The sequence below is a fragment of the Labrus mixtus genome, chromosome 17 (genome assembly GCF_963584025.1).
Source record: "Labrus mixtus chromosome 17, fLabMix1.1, whole genome shotgun sequence".
Classification (NCBI taxonomy): Eukaryota; Metazoa; Chordata; class Actinopteri; order Labriformes; family Labridae; genus Labrus; species Labrus mixtus.
This window is the reverse complement of record NC_083628.1, coordinates 9135710-9150087: the sequence shown is the minus strand read 5'-3', so window position 1 is coordinate 9150087 and position 14378 is coordinate 9135710. Positions and strand designations below refer to the sequence as shown.

Genomic DNA, 14378 nt, shown 5'->3' with positions numbered 1-14378 from the left:
CGAGCCAGTCACAAACCTTTATCCAAATAGTCTTGCAGCCTACTGCTACACCACACTTTTTGTTGATCAGATTGGTTGTAGTGTATAAAAGCCTTTCTGTGTTAGCCTAAGTTACTCCAGGTATTCAGAAAACATTAACTTTTGATGAATGACGATGTCAGCTTACCCTTCAGGTTCATTTGCAATAAATGTAAGTATTTGTTTACCATCCCAATTTCATCCCAGTGACAAACAAATGTATTGCCAATGCCTGAAAAACAATGGAATGGTATAACATGTCCATTAACCTCAGCGGTAGTTTGTGTTTGGCAAACGTTAGCATGCTAGAAAGCTAACCTGAAGTAACAGCCCTGGTTAAATGACATGCTGAACAACAGCGTCTTACCCGTTGTGTAGCCATTGGGCTCATGTTAGTCTGCTAACATTATGAAGTGCAGTCTCTCAGAGCCAAAAGGGAAGCTGTCGATTGATTGTTAGTGCTCTGGGTAATATATCCCAAAGATGGTACAGTTATCATTTGGTTATCACATCATATACTAAACACTGCTCGTCCCCACCAAGTCCTTGGATTATTCTCAAAAGGCGTTCAGTGCTTTTGATTATTTGATTGCCTCTAATCTGCTGCAGTGCACTACTCATTCTGAATCACAGAGCCTCAGTAACAGAGGGCCACCAGACTCTGACAAGCTTCTTGGAAATTTTGAACCATGGTTTAAGCACCTCTCTTTGGTGTCAACGTATATATTTACCTTGACACATAGAAGGAAGCGGTAAGCCAGGGGGGAGATCGTGCAGACAGCAGTTAATAGAGTGAAAATGACCATCATCAATCTGTGCCATGTGGTGGCACACTTTGCTCGACCCACTAAGAGGAGTCCTAGCTGGTCTGCTTGAGGAGCTGTCTCAGTCCTCTCAGACAGGGATTTAAGCTACTCATGACTGAGCTTTATGAAAGCTCACACACACTCTTAAAGCCTCTTCTGGGGGAGCTTTTTGGCCGTGTTTGCGTGTGAGGCACAGATGGCGCCCCTGATTCACACCCCATGTTTACCCCCTTAAACAGGGTTAACATGTGGTTAATCAGGCAGTTTCATTTGGCCTTAAACCTCTCATTGTCTTATTAACTAGTTCATCTCCTACTTTATTATTTATCAGTCTGTTTTTCTTTCATTGTGGACCTTCTTCGCATCAATTTACGGCTCCTCAGTGTTCTGATATTTCACATTTACGTTTCCCATTTTTAATTCTTTGCATGGGGATCGGCAATTTAGCAGAATACGTGTCAAATATAAAACTAAATCATGGCGTACGCTGTAAGATTTCTGGTGGATTAAGACCTGATTTTTTAATCATATGACTCATTGAAGTCAAGGTGAATTTCAGCCTGATCGCCCGGCGTCAGTCATGCAGTGTACACTGAGGCACGATAAGCTATCACTGTTCAAACAGCTACTTCTGATGAGTCAAATGCATTTTGGACATATTTGATATTTTGGTTGTTCGCCTTCACAAAACTGCACAGTGTGAGCAGAGCCACGAGCTGATTCCCCAACTCCGGGACTTTTCCCCCTGATTTGTCCGAACAAAAAGACAAACAATAAAACCAATGTGGCAACAGCAGCCGGCATGCTCTTTTTCACCTGTCTGCTCCCTCTTATCATGAAATAAACTATGGCAGAAATATCAGCGGCCAGGGAATGTATGATGTAGCCGCTAGTTAGCTTGTGTTTATTGGTAATGCAGATTGTGTGTGCGCCCAGTCCTGACCTTATAGGGGGGGTGACATAATGTTTGTGGGCATACACAAAGAGGCTCATAATTTATTTACCCTCAACACATTTTATAATGAACAAAAAATAACAGTAAATTGATGACTTTATTTTGTTGCCTTTTTTTGCTATTTTGATTGGATTGCAGTGAGTAGGGTCAGCAATAGGGCATCCCTTTAACATATTAAATACTTTACATTAACCAGTCTAATGAACTTAAAGTATGACATATAGGCCTAATATTAAGACAAGATAATCTTCTATGAATCCCAGAATATGGGAATGTGCAATGTTACAGCAGAAAAGGCAAAAATAAAGCAAAAGGTCGAGATGAGCATCATTAAAAAACAATAATAAATGGTTTAAAACATCGGTAAAAAGGCAAGAAAACATGTTTTTCAAAATGTAAACTTGTAAAAGGTGAAAGACACCGCTCTTATTTTCTCTTTTGTAAATGACTTTTGCTCTTAAATAAAGCAATTGTTTGAATGAAAAAGTAAATGGCTGACCACTGAAATATTTGTTATCCAATTACTCCATTGATGGCCAGAATTATCCACAGATTACTTGATTACACAAAGAATTGGTTGCAGCAGCCATCCTCTTAATATAATTGAAGGCCTGGGGAAAAAATATCATTTTTTTTTCTTTTGTCAGGGGTTCTGTCTCCAAAATGTAGTAAACTTGGTTCCCTAGATTCAAATATCAGGTTTTGCCCAACTAACAGTCTAAAGTCTGGGATTTTCCCATGTTAAGTAAGTTATGGTTAACTGATATGAAACAGAAAAAAAAGAGCTAATCTTTCAATGTGACCACAGAAAGTTTGGAGTTCTTGACTGAAAATGACTGAAACAGTCATAATTTTCAATGATTTATGAAACAAGCACTGAAACATGTCTGTATTCAAACCTTCCTTCAGTGCAGAATCTGCTGCTGCTCAGTAGAGCATCACAAACTGTGTTTTTACATTGAATGCATATCGGTTCTTGTTGCTCCCCCCTCCTCACTTGGTGCTGGGATTTTAAGGCCTGTGATCTGACAGCGTTCGTCCGGGTAATCCTATTACTTAGACTGCTGCTTTGCCAGACTTCTGCATCGGACAGAGTCGCACTCAGCATCTCTGTTTCACAATCATTCCTGTGCTGTTTACTGCAGGATGCTCTGCAGGATGCTCTGTTGGTCCAGATCTTAACTTTAACCACTAACCTGCCAGTACATCTGTGTATAGATTGTTTTTTTTATCTGTCAAAAAATACCACAACATTCTCGATATTCTAACTGAAACCAAAAAGACTTCTTCATATCCTTGGCTGAATGAATCTTAAATAATATGCCGTCAGCCAAGTCGCTTGCTGAGCCAGTGAAGCACTTTAGGAAATGATCTGAAACTATTTACAAGCTCCAGAGAGCATTTGCATGTTGCTGAGATTATACATCACCTGTCTTTTATTATGACAGTCTAAGTTGTTCATGTCCAGAAATAAGTATCTTCGATTGTCCTAAGAGACGATGTTCTTTATGTTAGTGAAGTGAATTTCATCAAAGTAACAAGTCGAGCAGACAAATGCAGAGATTAGAGAAAACACCATTTTTATCACAGCACACACTAGATAAAATCACAAACTCGATTAAGATTTAAATTTAATTCCACAGATCTGCAAACCCTTAATCAATTGTTTAACATTTTTATCTGATTAATTACATTTTTTTAAATAAAAGATCCCCTCCAGCTTCGTGTTGAGACTCTTTAAAGTCTCCACTTTGAAAAATAATGTGTTTGGTCCGTTTTTATTCAACATGAAAGTTGAATTAACGACTTAAGAGTTTGTAAAACTATATCAACTTCTTCTATCACTTTGAAAGAAAAAAGAACAGAAACTATAGATATCCAATTATCACTAGTATCATAAGTTAAACTACAAAACATCCCCTACTCCACTAAAAGTCACATTTCAGTGTTTTTAGTAGTTGGCTGAACTTGGCTCCCAACCTTTTTTTTAAGACTCAAGATCCTGCTGTTCTTACAGTAAAGAGCAGACGTACCATGTACCACCACCATGTTTCGTCCTTAACATTAAGACTTAGACTCGTGAAGTTGCAGAACACATTTTTGGGTTCAGTAGGACTGTCATTGGAACATATGTCATTTTCAGGGTCCAGATGTCTGATTCCTGCAGGGCTAAAGCTACAAAGTCCATCATTATCATCAAGCGTAAATAAGTTTATTTTAAGCCTAACATGGACCTATTTCATTAAAACAAACCCCATAATCTTATCTCAGGCCATTTTAAAATGACGTATAAGTCTTGTTCTTTCACATAAGTAGAACACAGCTGGAGACTGTTCATGTGAGAGGTCATGTATTTCATTTGGTTTAGGTGAGGGGTGACACATAGAGCTTGCAGGATGAGGAGGAGTCTTTGTTTATGGTGCCTGTTTTTAGGTTGATATCACTATAAACTCTATTGCCAAATTCTGCAGAAAATTCAGAATCTGTATGCCAATGACACAGTGTTGGGTACCATTTGTATTATGAATTTAATTGTCCAACAACATTTACGCAAACTTTTATTGTTTGCAGAAATTACAAGGGGCAGAATGCAGTGGCTGTGGTGCAGTAAGGGATCCACTTTTAACATGAATTAATTTCTGAAAGGAGGCAAACTGACATCTTCATGCAAATGAAGCTAACAATCAAATAACCACTGGTTACATTGATAGCGCCGAAAAGCTTGAGGCTATATCACCGTCAGACAACAACCAGTTCTGAGACTGTTATCTCTACAATATCTTACGGGATGGAACCCCAATCAAAGGGAAGCAGAAACATAGTATAGGGCAATAAACCCTTTGAAATGTAAACGGCAACATCAACACTTCCACCTGCTTATGGGAACAATCTTGACAACTACTTCCTGCATTCGCACACTGGGTCATAGGAAATCATGCAGTACGTATGTGAAAGAGGCTTAAGTGAGTCTGTCTCCCTCACTAAAACCACACAAACAATGATCTGACACATTTGGACCTCTTTTCTCTAATTGCAGTGGAGTTACTCGTCTCTCAGATTTGCATTTCAAGGAGAATCTGCCACACTCTTTTAATGCACTGAATTGGAAGAGGATTAAGATGTGTCAGACTGGATGGAGTCAGCAGGTGTAGCTCTGAATTTCCTACATTTTTTTAAGGCTTTTAGACATTTCGTCTCGATTCTTTTTCAACATTTTGGCAGATGAGATTTAAACTGCGAGTTCCTTTTACTGGAGTTTTGCAATGTATGTGATACTAGCTATAAGAACACTGTGACATTGAGCATTCTTCCTGTGTGAACATGTATGATGTAGTACTAGTAAGTGTGTATCCTTGTGCACCCTCTGCCAGTATCTCATTGAGAAAGTGTGTTTGGCATGCTCAGGTCGTTCCTTTGTATTTCCTCCCCGTCTCATGTGACTAACCCTGAGTAGCTACCGTCAGTGCTCTGGGACTGGCTGTCCTCTCACTGTGCCTGTCAGCGAGTCACTCAGGCGTGGGTCCATTCTCACTGCAAGGGCGCCAACACTCGCAGAGTGTCTGCCTGGGCCTGCACTGGGACTTAGCTGTTTCCTCTGACAAGCCCCCTTTGAGTGGAGTTGATTCCTCTCCAAAGGTGCGGGGTTGGCTCAGCCAGCTTCACATTTAATGTCTTCACCCGTGGCGAATTTTCTCTATGACCTTGAGGGCATAATGGTTATGAATCAGTTTTAGCACATCTGTTGTAGTTGGATCCCATAGTTCAGGGGCTTTGTTTCATTCCTTCAGACTATTGCTAACACAGCTATACAGGACTGATCAGCTTTGTCTGTCAGGCTCTATAAACACAATCGCAGGGTAATGAAAGTCATCTGTCTTTAAAGTCACAGCTGTAGCTCCCAGATGGATCTGGTACACTGTCACTGCCAGCTGTGGATGCTTATCTGTCTTCCAAGATTTCATCAGGAATAATCAGTGGTTCCAATACTGATACTAGTACCAGAAATGCTGCTGATGGTGCATAAAATGTGATAACAATAATTATACCGTTGTATGCACAATTTAATACAATAAATTATTGGCCCCAAAAAACTAAAACAGCTTCTCATTCTCTGAGCGGCATACACAACAGTTCTTCAGTGCCTATCTTAAGTGTTCAATTCCCTTGGACTGATACAGCTTTTTGGCTTTTCACTGTTTTATTCATAAACAAGTGTAGTCTAAAATCTAAAACGTACTTGATGCAAAACAATTTCCAGAAGACAATTTGACAGTAGGTTGCTTCTGATCACAGTCAGGGGTATCACAGCATTGCAGATTTTTGATACCTTTGTTAAATTCCTTCTTTTGTGTTAATCTATTACTAACCCCAATTAAAACAAAATGAATTTGCATTTGTAACATGAAAACAGATGGGAAAGTTCAGGGGGGCTGAATAATTACTGCTGCCTGTAGCAACTACTCTTTTTGGTAAAGTAGAACTTATTTCAGGTATGTTACCACTTGATTATAGTGCACAATAAAAGTGCAGTGTTGGGGAAATCTGTGACATCAGTCAATGCTTGAAATGTCAAAAATGAGTGTAATTCCATCACACTTTTTACAGCGGATTTTTGAATGTAATTTACAGGTAATCTTAACAGTTGAAAACATAAATGAAGCAAAATTCTGTGAAAAAATGTAATTAAATGTTTGATCACGCCCGTATTTCAGTGATACTCAGTATTTGCCCATGCTTATGTCTTGATTATGGAACTCTTTGAGAATTTTTTTTTTTTTTTATGAATTAGTAAATCACATTAAGAGAAGCAACAATGAACATGCTTAAGAAATTTGAATGAAATAAGAAATGTAAGCCCTTCAATCAAATCTACTCCGAATCTATAAATATACGGACCTCCTTTCTGTAAATTCATGTTTGTCTGTTTCTGCGCCAAAATCAAGAATAAATGTCCATAAAAAAGAAGGCCCTATGAAAACTGAAGGCCTCTTATACTTTTCAAACCATCCTTTACATATATATGTTTGAAATGAAAAAAAAACACATACTAAGAAGGAAAGCCCTTCAATTATAACTCAAGTAAAATATGTTTATTTCACAATAAAATAAAGTCATTATGCACCCTCAATTCAAATCTTGCATGAAATCCCACTGTCATGCAGAAGCCCCAATTTAGCAGCCCTTTAAGCGAGCTGTTTACTGTTAGCGCCCTTTCTCCCACAGGACCAGACTGCTGCTGCTCACTGGAGGCTGCCAACACGCTGGCGTCCAATCCATAATATCTGCACTCAGGCGAAAAACCACTCACGCAATCACAGACGGGCACCAGCAGGCAACCTAATGCAAGCAGAAACACAAACATTTTTAATTACGTCTGCCTGTCTTTCTCCTGTATCTTGTTCTTTCTTTCATTTTCTTTTACACATAACTCTGCAGCCTGCACAAACACAAACTATCCTCCCTGTCTGATTTAGGCCAAGGTCATCGTCTGTGGCGACTCTTCAGGTAATTGCTCCCCTTATCACACTCCTGCTGACTAATGATGTGATGTGCCAGTTCACAGCGTCATGGGAGTCACTCCGTCCTCCCTGTTTGGCTGCAAGGCCTGCCTGAAAAATACCTCTTACAGGAAGAGCTACTAGTTGGGCAACAGTAATTAAAGCTGTGTTAAAACGGGCTGCTTCACTGCCAAAACATGTTATGTTATTTCCTTCTGAACATTTTTTAGCTCTTTAGCTGTTTTGAGTTGTAATAAAATAAAAGTGTTAATTTTACTTCAAACTGTTTCCTGCTACTTCGATTTCCAATAATTGTTTCTGACGTTAAATGGCAGGCTGTCAGGCAGCTGTTGTGTTTCCCAGCTCACTTGTGCTCCAAACAGTCTCGTCTTTGTGTACCAAATTGTGAAAAAGCAGGGAAATTCCTTGGAAGACCCCAAATCCTGAGAATTGTAATGAAGGGGTTGCTAAGTTACCATCTATAGAGGCTATTGTGTACTCCTGTATGGATTCAGTGGTACTACAGGGAGCACCAACAACCCACAATGCACCCCACATTCCACAGCTTTTCACAATCTAGGGAGGGCATTGGGGGGGGGGGGGGTTGCCCAAATTTGAACTATTCCATGATTTGGCTCACAAAACCTATATTTGCTTATTTCTTTATTCTAAAATGATGTATAAACAGCAAGAGGGGAAAAATAGTTTATTTTCCAATTTTGGCTTTAATGTATCAAAAACCATCAACAGAAGAAATCTGAGGCCTTTCATTAAGGTGGTGTTGACAGGGGCCTTTTGGAGGCTTTCATTTACAACATCTGCAGTAGAATTACTTCTTAATAATGTTTGGGAGCGAAGTTCCCAACAGGAAAGAGGCCATCAACAACATAACACTGGAGTTTACTCGTGTGGATCCTGTCCTCTGGGACATCGTCTACAGTTAGTCTTCCACTTAAGCCTCCTTATCCCTCGTGCTTTGTGGGCAAGGATAGATTTTGATCTGTATCTTGGGATCTGTTTTTCGGAAAATCAATATCAGTCTCATCTTGGCTTAGCATAAAAACTAGCCGCAAGAGGAAGGAGCTTGTCTGGCTTTGTCCTGATAGAAACTTTTAAAATCCCATGTCTCCTTGTCAAACCTCAACTTCGTCTTTTCAGTGTTTTGTTAATTGTACAGATATAATAATAGATAAGCCATTGTGATTGGTTAGCTTTAATGGTTAAATTATTGGATAGGAGAGCTGTTGAAAAGAGACAGGAAAGGTTGGGAGGATAGAGTAGGGGATGACCTGCAGCAAAGGTCCAACGGTCGCTGCAACGATGACTATAGCCTCTGCGACATAACCACTAGCCCCCCCCCCCCCCCCCCCCCCCCCCCACCAGTCCTCGGTAGCATAAATGTAACAAGTTGATAATGAAAACCAAACAGAGCTCAGGACAAAATATTGACTTTTTTGATATATTTTATGTGTTCAAATCATTTTAACTCAAAATGAAAAAAAGAAAATGGAATAAGACTTGAAGATGTGTAGCCTGTCTATCACTAAATGTAAAACACAACAAAGGCTAATTAAAATGCCATTTTTATTTTGTGGATAGTTAGTTAATTAGCAAAGTACTGAACTGCTGAAATATTCAATTTAAAAAATGGGCAAGAACAAAGGTCAACAGATCACCAAAGACATTGCTGTTCATCCTCTGTGAAACATGAACTTCACGTGTCCAGTAGTTAGTTTAAGTTTTGTATCACTTCAGGCCTAAAACGTCAACCTTAATGAGGAGGAAAAAGGGAAAGTATCGTATAAATCATCCACTGATAATCGTGAATAACAAGAAATGATGTTGAGTCTATTACACAGAAAGGTTGAACTGATTTATAGGCTGTGACTTTCGGTTCTTAATGACTTTAAAATACAAAGGAATTAAAGTCAAGCTCTGGTCACAGCTTGTTACACTCTGATTGCTCTGAAAATGTCTCACCGTCTCTACTGCCCTGGGTTTCGCCGATATTATTAATAAGAGTGAAAGGCCTTGTGCCTCTTCTGGTTTGAACTTTTAATATGTTTTGTCTGTTTTAGAGCAGCAGGATTTATTAAATGGGGTTTCAAGACTTCTGCTGAGCTTTCCCTTTCTCGTTTCATTTCAGGCACATAGCAACAGCCATCACTATTCTGTGTGACACTTTCATAATAGATTGCAGAGGACCTCTGACTGAAATTTGTCACGCTGTCTGGAAAGACTGATGAGTCTGTCGGCTGTAATGCATACATCCAGACTGAGAAAGATTTGAAATAAACGCCCTCACTCTGAATCCCGAGTGTTACTGTAGCACTGTAACACTGAGAATAATGCTTCATTTTAAGGTGAAGGAACCCTCTTTGAGAAGTGCGTCTTAGGTGTTAAAGCCAGGACTTTGCACATATTAGTCACATGTGTCGTGTCTGAAAGTCTTTGAACCTATCACGTTGAGGCTCTAGGGAATCTGATACAGGAGCTTTAAATTGTTTCGCTGTTAGTTAAAGGGAAAAACATAACAAACCAAGTGCATTAAAAGCTTGAATATTTCAAAACACTTGGCACTTAAGCAAGGGAAATATAAAAATGTCATACTTTGAATGAAGTTGTAATGTCCCAATTTTGCTACACCAGAATGCTGGCATAAACCGTGAATAATGGAAGAGCTGCGTGTTATTTTCTTCCACACTAATGTGTTTGAGAAGTTAGTAAGGCGCCTGAGATAAGCAGGTGTGTGTTAGGTCTTGTTGTCCTGCTGTCCAAAACTAACTCAAGAAACTCCATTTTTGGAATCTGTAGTCGGCTATCGTTGTTCGCTTTTCTCTCAATATTGAGACAAGAGTTCGTAGTCTGATGCTTCGGCAGAATCTAGGTCTTCCTGAACTGTACGTGAGAAGTGGACATTTATTGATTTATTGGCTTTTTTCTTCTTGTTTATGCCTTTTTATGTGGCATTCTGGGAGCCGCCATATTGGGGGTTTTTTTATAGCCAGAAGTGGCATGTTGGCAAGCAAGCAGAGCTTTAGTTGTGTGAGGGTTTAACTAAAGCTCAAACATTAGCTAGCTAATAGACTGCTGGTTCACAGAAGAGTTTCCCACAAGATGAGCTTTCACTTGTGGGTAGCTGATGGAGTTGTTTTCCAATTAGATCAAAAGTGCTTGTGTTTCACAATCGCTCAACATTTTCACTTTATGGAAAAGCCAACAACAATCCTGCCTTCCATGTGTTGTCTGTCACTAATAAATTTACGTAACACAGGGCATGGTGAAATCTGGTAGAGCAAGCAGATACGGATATAGCAAATTAAGGCTGAAACATTTAAACTAAACTTTATCTCACTAAAAGAGCTGCTGCACAGGCTTCTTGTCTGATCAGCCAGACTGCCCATGTCCTTAATTATGCAATTTAATCTTAACTGGTAAGTTGCATAACATTTAATAGATATTGAGGTTGTCAAAAATGTTTGATACTTTGGTACTTTTACTTTTAAAAAGATACAATCTCAGTCATTTGAATTTTCCAAAGTATCGAGAAAAAAAAGGCTTTAAAGTAGCTAAATCTGTTTTTAAAAAATTAGCTTGTAGAGGAATGAATCCGTCAAAAAATTGCAGCCAAACTCCTGCAAACTATCTTAATTGCACAAATACTTTGTCAATGTTTTGGTATTGAAACGTTGTCAACATATGTGTATAATTTAAAGAGTGTGCAGAAGTTCACATGCAATATTTGATGATTGAAGACAAGAAATATCTTACCCCTGTGTTGTGTTCCTAGGACTTCTGGTTGTGTTGCCTTGGTATAAAAACAGGTTTGATACCCTTTGATTTTAGACTATCAGAGCATGAAAGGGGAAATTAGCTGCACAGACCCAGACCTCCTTTCTTTACCAGCTAATTAACATGTTTAATTGTGCTGTCAAGTTTGAAACGCTGCTTTTAGTTTCTATTTTCTTGGCTCATATGCCTTTCTGCTTCGGTTTGCCTCAGAGCTGCATGTTTGGCAGGTTTGTGTCCTGAATTCATGATTCCTTTCCTTTCCTTTCCTCCTTAATTAGTATTTCCTGAATTGCCTTTTGTCTTTATTTGCCCCAGAGCAGATACTGTTTTCACAACATCAGTAAATGTTGCACAAGGTCCATAAGTCCACTGATCGAGATAAATGATAGTTCAGTAGCTGCGTTTTGGTTTCTTCGCTTGAGCACTTTCCTTTCATCTCGTTCTACTTCACTTTGCAGCCCGAGCATTTCCCCATTCCTCCCCGTCTGTCTCCGTGGTGTGTTTCCTGCACTCCCTCTCTAAACCTATTCTCCATTTAATCAGCTCTCTCAGGACTCGGTTCCGTATAATTAGAGGCTGAATCTTTAATCACCATGGATCCGGGGCAGGGAGAGCAGGCCATTTCAAACAGACACAAGCAGACAATTAGCATTAGAGAAGGTATGGGAAACATGGAAACCAGTGTGACAAAGTATTGCGTCACTGACGTCATGTCATTACTGTCAGTCTTTGCAGACATTCGCAGACAGGGACGACATATCCTATCTGCACTAGAGGCCCAAATATTTTAGAAATATGTTAAACAATGCCCGGCTAATTGATCCATGACAGGGTTGTGCTGCTGGAATAAAAGGTCACAGTTTGCAGGAGGTCCTTACATAAAAAACAGCTGTCTCCTCACCTCCTCTCCCTCTGTCTCCTCCTATCTGCTCAACTTCTTCTTTTTATATTTTTGTCTTCTTACTCTTGCCTTGCCTCCATACCAGCATTTATTTCATTCCTTTCTTTTAAACACATATGATCTCCTCTGTAAGTGTCCATGTTGCGACCGGTCACTTTTGCTGTGTAATGATATTTTAGCAGAATGTTTTAAACAGCAGCATGGACATTTATCGTTGTCATCCTGAGAGGCTTTGCAAGCTCCTGTCAGCAACAGAGAAAAAAAATAAAAAAATGTGGAGACGTGATTAAAAGTTAAAATCTAAATGTGTGTGTGTGTTCAGTCAGAGATAGACAGAAATAAAGGGGAACATCTGCTTTATCAGAAAATGTTCATGCAAATTGATGGATTAAGAAAAGGGGTGGGAATAAGGGTAACTCATAATACGATACACGGCCAACTGTCTGATTGCAGGTAACACTCCCACCCACACTGTCAGGTCTGCTGACGCAAACCTCCTTCTTTGAGTATTTAGAAAACCACAATATAAGACTAATTTATTAGTATTATTATTATTATTATTATTTTAACATATATTGACTTTAAAAAATGACAAGTCAAATTCGATATTGTTTCTCTCAATGTGGCCAGAAGATCTGGTTCAAGATTGCCAGTTATCTGTCGCAAAAAGGCATTTAATGGAGGAGAAAATAGTTAGCCTTGCTATCAGAAATAATAACGATTATCTTAAAGGTCCCATATTATGCTTTTTCTGGTTGTATATGCCCTTTAGTGTGTTTTCCAAGTGTCCTGTGCATGTTTAGACACATCTATGTGCAAAAATTCAAAGTCCGCGGAAACGCGGCTTCTCCTACGTCCTCCTGTTAGCTGTAGCATTAGCTGCATGTAACGCTCGGTTCTAGCCCCCCTCGATAAAAATTTGTCAGTGCGGCGTCATTGTCAGTGTGAGATCACTGATCTAAGCCCATTGGCTCGTTGTGGCAAGCCCTGCAGCTCATTTCCGAGAAGCGTGCTGAGCAACTGACCAATAACGACAGAGCGGATCGGCAGACCAATCAGAGCAGACTTGGCCCACGTGGTGTCTAACAGTGGGGGCACAACAGAGCGTAGCTGACGTACTCAGAGCGTAGAGGGAGCAGTACATGAAAACAGACACTTTTTTCGGACTTTATCTATTGTGAACGTACAAAAGTAGGTACATAGATTAAATATACGAACCCCAAAAAGGGCATAATATGGGCTCTTTAAAAAAGGATCTACCGACTAAGCTTCTTCTCCAAGGCAGCCTTTGCCCTCTGTTGCTAGTCTTAATGCTAAGCTAAGCTAACTGACTCATTCAGCTATATACTCAACATGTATAGTGGTATCAATCTTACCATCTTATTTTTAGCAAGACAATCAAATGAGCTTATTTGATTTTAAATATTCTGAAATGTCTCCGCAGGCTTCATTCTCAACACTTACATGAGTGGTATCAATCTTCTCGTATTTATTTTCAGCAAGAAAATTAAAACTGGCTTATCCAAAATCAAATTTTCTGAAATGTCTCGTGTATTAAAACTGAATCGTTGAACATTTGAGACAGAAAGCTCTTTTTCTCTACACATGACTTTCACACATGTCTGACTTTTAATTGGCCACATTATATATTCCTTTTTTGTCTCAAAAGTCAAACACCAGCAGTTTGTAGCCCGATAGACGGCTGTGGCCGGACAGTCTCCCTGTAGATCCTGACAGCTGGTAGTGAATAAGGGTTAAACCCTGTTTCATGTTTTAAAGCGACACTGATGTGAGTCGACAGGCCGGACTTGCTGAGGTCCTCAGCAGAGAGGCCGGACCAGCTGACGAGGTGGAAACATTTTAGTAACTCAGTGCAGACACAGCTGTTGTGTACTTCTCTAAAAAAAACATGGAGACACAGTTTGATCCTGAGCTTTTTACTTTAATGTTTTTGCTTTTCATTTAGCTGCTGTGATTTATGTTGTGTCCTCTTTGGTTCAGCTGTAAGTTTTAAACATCCAATTTTAATGATATCAGTTCAGCTGTAAATGATCAGACAGGATTTACATAATTAGCGTGGAAGTTGGTTATCTGTAAATTAAAGGAGAAGTTTGGCAGTCTTTGTTGTTTACAAATTTCTGTCATCCAACGTTGTCCTCTCTCCCTTCACTGTCATCACAGAGCTTTTTGAGTTTCTGTAGTTGGCTTGTCTACAAAGATTCAGCAGACTCTTATTGTGAGCTGCCAAGGGTTTAAAGATTCTGATATATTAAAGTGCACCGCAGATTATGTTTTAAGGCTGACAGATTGTTCCATTTAATGCAATGAGTTCAGTAACAAAAATAATAAAATGTGAAGCTGAAGCAGGACACACTCACCTCATTCAAGAGGCTGACTAGTGTGTAAAT

The 14378-nt window shown here is 39.4% G+C and overlaps 1 protein-coding gene across 1 annotated transcript in view; it reads left to right on the top strand.

Moving 5' to 3' along the window:
* Nucleotides 1–14378, top strand: part of si:dkey-34e4.1 (carboxyl-terminal PDZ ligand of neuronal nitric oxide synthase protein) — a 55174-nt gene that overhangs the window by 14877 nt on the left and 25919 nt on the right. The window lies entirely within an intron of this gene.